The sequence below is a fragment of the Neolamprologus multifasciatus genome, chromosome 22 (genome assembly GCF_963576455.1).
Source record: "Neolamprologus multifasciatus chromosome 22, fNeoMul1.2, whole genome shotgun sequence".
In the NCBI taxonomy this organism is placed as follows: Eukaryota; Metazoa; Chordata; class Actinopteri; order Cichliformes; family Cichlidae; genus Neolamprologus; species Neolamprologus multifasciatus.
The window spans coordinates 30,711,077-30,717,076 of NC_140459.1; positions in this window are offsets into that span (position 1 = coordinate 30,711,077).

A 6,000-nucleotide genomic window follows, 5' to 3' on the forward strand; every position below is an offset into this window, starting at 1 on the left:
CTACCATTGGTTTTAGAGCCCAAAGCATACGCCTGCACCGCCCAAGTAGTAATCAGTCCATGATTAAATTTACTCACATGAGATTGTACATCTGTAAAATCATCTCTTTTTTTCCATTTACAAGCCAGGAAACACTGTGTAATTAAGGTGATTCATGTTGGTTTACTGTGACGATGAGCTTCATTATAAAAAAAAAGTATATGATGACAAACACGAGGGCCTGCAGCGGCTTACTGTAATATTTCATGTAATTCATGGAATGTGTAAAACGAGTTTCATTGCCGTATTGAGAATAACATCTAATGGTACATGGTGTTTTTGGCTTGTGCTAATCACTGTTTGTTAATAGTCTCCTCAGAGGAAGGCACATTTCTCTCCTAGTCCCTAATGCAATAAAAGGCTCTTAGCAGCTCCTTCACATGCATCGGGACTGTGCTTTTCCCTATTTCCTTTTGTATGTCATTAATTTCCATATTTAATTAGCTCGGCTCATTAAACGGCATGCACGCAGGAATGTATGCAGGAATAATTGCATGCAGAGTTATAGACACAAATTATCCATAATGTTCTTGTGTGAGTTGTGACAGAAGATGTAGGCCTTGTTGATTAGTCCACTCTAATAGACATGGCACTTGATTTGTTTGTCTTGTCACTGTGTGTGTGTGTGTGTGTGTGTGTGTGTGTGTGTGTGTGTGTGTGTGTGAGAGTGAGAGAATACGAGTATGGATGTGGGCAAAAGTGACTCTACCCTTGGGTGCTTTGGTGTGCATGTTGTTAACATGTATGTTTCATGTGTGCGTCCGCTTGTGTGTGTGTATTTGTGCCAATCTAGCCGTCAAGTCCAAACCATGTTAAAGAGTGAAATTACCCATCAGCTCTAGTAAAAGCATGGCTGACAACCTCTAATCACGGTCACGAAGAAAAACAAATCATTGTCGCATGTGGGCAGGCGCACATGCATGCACCCCTGGCCAGGACAAAGATACTGGATGACCCAGCCACCCTCTCACCCCAAACACACACACACATGCACACAAAGATAATTTTTTCTTCCCTCTCTTTGGGTCATTTTTTAAGTGATACCAAAGAGAGTAACTTTGCCACATCGCCACAAACGAATGAGGGATTCTCCCCGGGCACGCTGTCACCCACTCAAATATATGTTTACAGCTTTTACAACAAGATATTCAGAGAAGGAATATAGGTGATTTTTAATCATGTTCCACCACGGAGAGACATGCATGAATGACTCTGACATTTACAATTAGCTGTTGTCAGCGGCCAAAGGCAGTAGTGCAATTTAGTAGGTGCACATTACTGTCGCAAATGGAAGTGACAACAATTTGATATGTTATTTGAAAGTGGCGTGATAGCGAATTGTATTTGACCCTGTTTAAGTGGGCTCACTCTTGATAGGCGAACGCCCTTTATTCAAAAGAGATAATTGGTTTTGCAAAATGTTGTTCACTCAGACGCTGAAAGACTTTTTTTTCTTTTCGTTTTTTTTATCCATGTTTGGAGGCAAAGTAGCGGGCGCTGATTAACCTTGTCATAGCTGCTGACATCTCACGACCATGCAGCTCTTAGATTCAGCGCACTCTCCTGCATCAAATGGCTTTTTTCCCCCTGCGTGCCAAGGATAAGTGTTAAATTAGTGTTTTTCTTTATCATTGTTCGTCCCTTAACAGATGCTTTCACAGTGGAGACAATATTCTTCCAAGCGGGGCTGGGGAGTGCGAGGGTAAGTTTCTGAACCAGAACTTCTGAGGCAGCGATAGTTTATGACTCAGGAGGTTGAGTGAGAAGCAGGGAGCGCAGTTGGGAATGGCACGGGTGGGGGGTGCAGCGGGGGTGGGGATCGGTCATTCTGGTCTCTTTGGTCTCCTTGCTGTGGTTTCTTCCCATTTGGCTTGCAGACAAGTGTATTGTGCATGGGGCCTCTCTGATGTGGTGCTGTGATGATGAGTAAGCACACATATGATGAAGTGGGTATGTGTGTGGTATCCAGAGCTCTGCCTGACACATGGCCATGAGGAAATTGAGAGACAGGATTAAAAAGCAGGGGGGAGGGGTGGTGATGGAATATATATCACACAGCGTTTTACAGGCCAGACATTTCTCTCCATCTAATTAGAGGACAGTTGTGGGTTCTCCCAGTTACGTAACTTCTGAAGATTTTCCTGGTGGAAAAGTCATATGTTTAACATGACACATCTGGGTAAATTATTCAGAGATTTTGGAGGATGAACTCACTTCAACTTTACCCAGGTTTTCTGTTCTTATTTGCTTTAATCATATTGAAGATAGACATGGGCCACAGGAAAACAACAGTCCCTTTTTCAAAGGCTTCACGAGTCTGTCAGCCAAAGTGTAATTTTCTCTTATGAAATTGTTTCACTTTTAAAGCTTCCATACATTTAGAACAGCTTTGGACAGCAGCACAGTACATTGTTTTGTTCCGATTGTTAATCAGGCTTCACTACATTTCACATTACACTACTGAGTAGCGCCTACAGTGCTGTGAAAAAGTATTTGCCCCCTTTTTGATTTCTTATTGCTTTGCATACTGTTTCAGATCATCAAAGAAATTTTAATATTAGACAAAGATAACTTGAGTAAATAAAAAATGCAGTTTTTAAATGATGATTTAATTATTAAGGGGGAAAAGTTATCCAAACCTACCCAGTTCTGTGTGAAAAAGAAATTGCCCCTCAAAACTTAAAAACTGGTTGTGGCACCCTTGACAGCAAGAACTGCAATAAAGTGTTTTATGATAATGAGTCAGAGAATTTTGGCTCACCTGTTTCATGTCATGCCAAAGCATCTCAGTCTGACTGAAGTCCCAACTTTGACTTGTCGACTTTTAGCCATTCAGATGAAGACTTGCTGGTGTGTTTTATATCATTTCCTGCTTCATAAACCAAGTGTGCTCATAATTAAGAAGACAATCTGATGGCAGGACATTCTTCTTTGGGATTTTCTGGTAGAGAGCAGAATTCATGATTCCATCAGCAAGTTGTTCAGGTCCTGAAGCAGCAAAGAAGCCGTGAACCATCTTCATGTTTGACCGTTGGTGTGATGATCTTTTTTGTGAAATGCTGTGTTAGTTTGGTGCCAGATGTAACAGGACTCAAACTTTTTCTCTCAGCAATCTACAGAATATTCTCCCAAAAGTTTTGAGGGTCATCAAGGTAAATTAATGTTTTTAGGTAAATATGAGATGAGTCTTGTGTTCTTCTTGGTCAGCAGTGGTTTTCTCCTTGAAACTCTCCCATGGATGCTATCTTTGACCACTCTCTTTCTTATTGTTGAGCCATGAACTTTGATCTCAACTGAAACAAGTGAAGAGTAATCTTAGTAAACTGGCCACTACTGGGAGGTTGACCACTGTTCCAAGTTTTCTCCATTTGTGGATAATGGCTTTTACCGTAGTTTTGTGAATAAAAGCCTTAGAAATGACTTTGTAACCCTTTCCAGACTGACAGATGTCAATGTCTTTGTTTCTCAGTTGTTCAGTTTCTGTAGATCGTAGTATGACGTGTTGCTTTTTAAAATCTACAGACTAAGACTACTTCTTAGCCAGAAAGGTTTTATTTAAGTGATTTATAGATAGATTAGATATGGCAGTTCTGTCAAGTCTTAGTGTGGCTAAATAATTGAAATTCAGCTTTCCAAAAAATGTGGTTAATCACAGTTAATTCATCATTTAACAATGGGGGTAATCAGTTTTTCACAGCCAGTTAGATTCGGATAGTTTTTTTTTATTCTAATAAATGAACTCTGAAACTCTGATCTGAAACATGTAAGTATAACAAATATACAAAAAAGAAGAAATCAAGAATGGGGGAAAATATTTTTAAGAGCACTGTGTAAGCTGACTCTTCCAATCTGTTAAATACTCCCAGTATGTTACACAGATTTACTGACTCAAGCTTAACTCACCTTTTCAGGTCGTGATGATATCACTGTTTCATCATCAGGGTTATGTCTCAGCTAATGAGTCATATAAAGCATCAGAGAACGTGATTCAAAATTTACTTTATCTGTTTCCCACACAGACCTGAGCTGTGTGGCTGCCCAGGTTTGTTTGTTTTTCCTTTTTATCATTTCTCCTCTTTCATACATCTGAAAGAATCATCATGGCATCACGCAGCTTTGTAATGGACAGTCATTCACAGTCTGGAAGTTCAGTTCACTGGAAAGCAGCCAGGTAGCCCCTTCTGATTGGCTCACTGGCAACATTTCTGGTTTTACAGTAGTTGGTCTAATCTATGTGTTTCTCTATAAAGGATTGTGCCCTGTGGTGGGTAAAGACCCCAGAACCAAAATATAAAACTGCTAATTTTATAAATGTTTTAAAAATTTAAAGCAGTTGAATGAGTCAATGGATTTTTCACGACTTGGCAACACAAAAGCTATTTTTAATTAATGGCCTATATCTTGGCTAACAGCAATTAGTAAGTTATTATTGGAGTTCCCTCAATCAAAAAACACATGAAAGATCAAGACAAGAATGCTTCATCTCCCAGATAAAGTGCTAATAGATACACTGGCAGCTCTGCTATCATTATGCTGTCATACTGACAGTGTTACCATAGTGAATTTTTGGGGTCCAGTTGGTATGGTCATCATCTCAGTAAGTATGTTAGCACGCTAACATTTTCCAAATGCAACTTAACAGTCAAGCTGTGACTGTATCTTATTAGTTTTAGAAGTATCAGCCATAAACACAAAGTCTCAAGCCCTGAAAACAACCCCATATGCCAATTGGTGTTATCATGACCCTTTTTTTATTGTCACATTTATACAGTGCAGAACACAGCATTCTAGCAAATGAATTTTTGGAAGCCCGTTTTGTTACGTCCTGCCTCTGAAAAAAAAAGCATCCATAACTTGAAATTTCGACTTATTAACTCAAAATTTTGACTTACTGTCTCGAAATTTCGACTTATTAACTTGAAATATTGAGAAAAGTAACTCAAAAATTCTAGTTAGCTCTGCCAATCAGTAATCTATATGGAATGCTCACTGAAAACCGGATCGCAACAAACTTCGAGAGTATGTTTGCTGATAGTAACGCCATGTGATTCAGCTAATAACACAAGGATTTCATCATTTGTGAAGCCACGCTTCAAAATAATCAGCAATTTGTGCATTCAAGACTGGCTGTAATATTGGTAGCTTAGCTGTAGCATTTGTAGCTGAGGGCTTCAGCTTCCAGGTAACAAGGAAATGGCGTCATTCACGTAGATTACTGATTGGCAGCGCTAACTCAAAATTTTGAGAAAATTAAGTCAAAAAAATTTGAGTTATTAACTTGAAATTTTGAGTTATGGATACTTTTTTATTTTTTTAGTTGCAGAAAGGGGTTTCCATATGTATTTCATGTTGTAAAGCAAGTGTTTTTATCCAAACCATAATCTTTTCCTAATCCTAGTAAGTCATAATGTCATACTGTACAAATGGTCATCTGGTAGGCTAACCTCAGAAGCCACACCCACTCACAAATCAAACACGTTGTTTACAAGCAGCAGCCAATCAGAAGACGGTGGGCTTAAAGGGACGTGGGAGGGGAATCGTAGCTAGATCAAAGGTCAGTAAAAATAAATAAGGATTATTTTGAACTTTATATTATTCATGTCTAGTTTAGTAAAAATCAAAGAATTAGAAAATGGAAAATGCTGAGTCTTTACGTTAATGCCAATACACACTGAACATAAAGTATCTTCTCACTGAAATATATACAGACGCTACAGATAAGGTGTTAGTAGCACATACGCACATATAAATGGCTTCAGAAATGCCAATCCGCGCCACACTTTTCTTTACAGAGCGAAACAACAGTCATTAGAAGATGTAATGGATTAGCCACGGGTAGAGTGAAGGGAGACAGAAAAGAGAGGGAAGAGCAGACAAACCAAGATCGAAATGATGGAGATTGGCAGTTGGGTAAAATGGATTGGATAGACCGCTCTACGGATGAGGAGACAAGACGGAGAG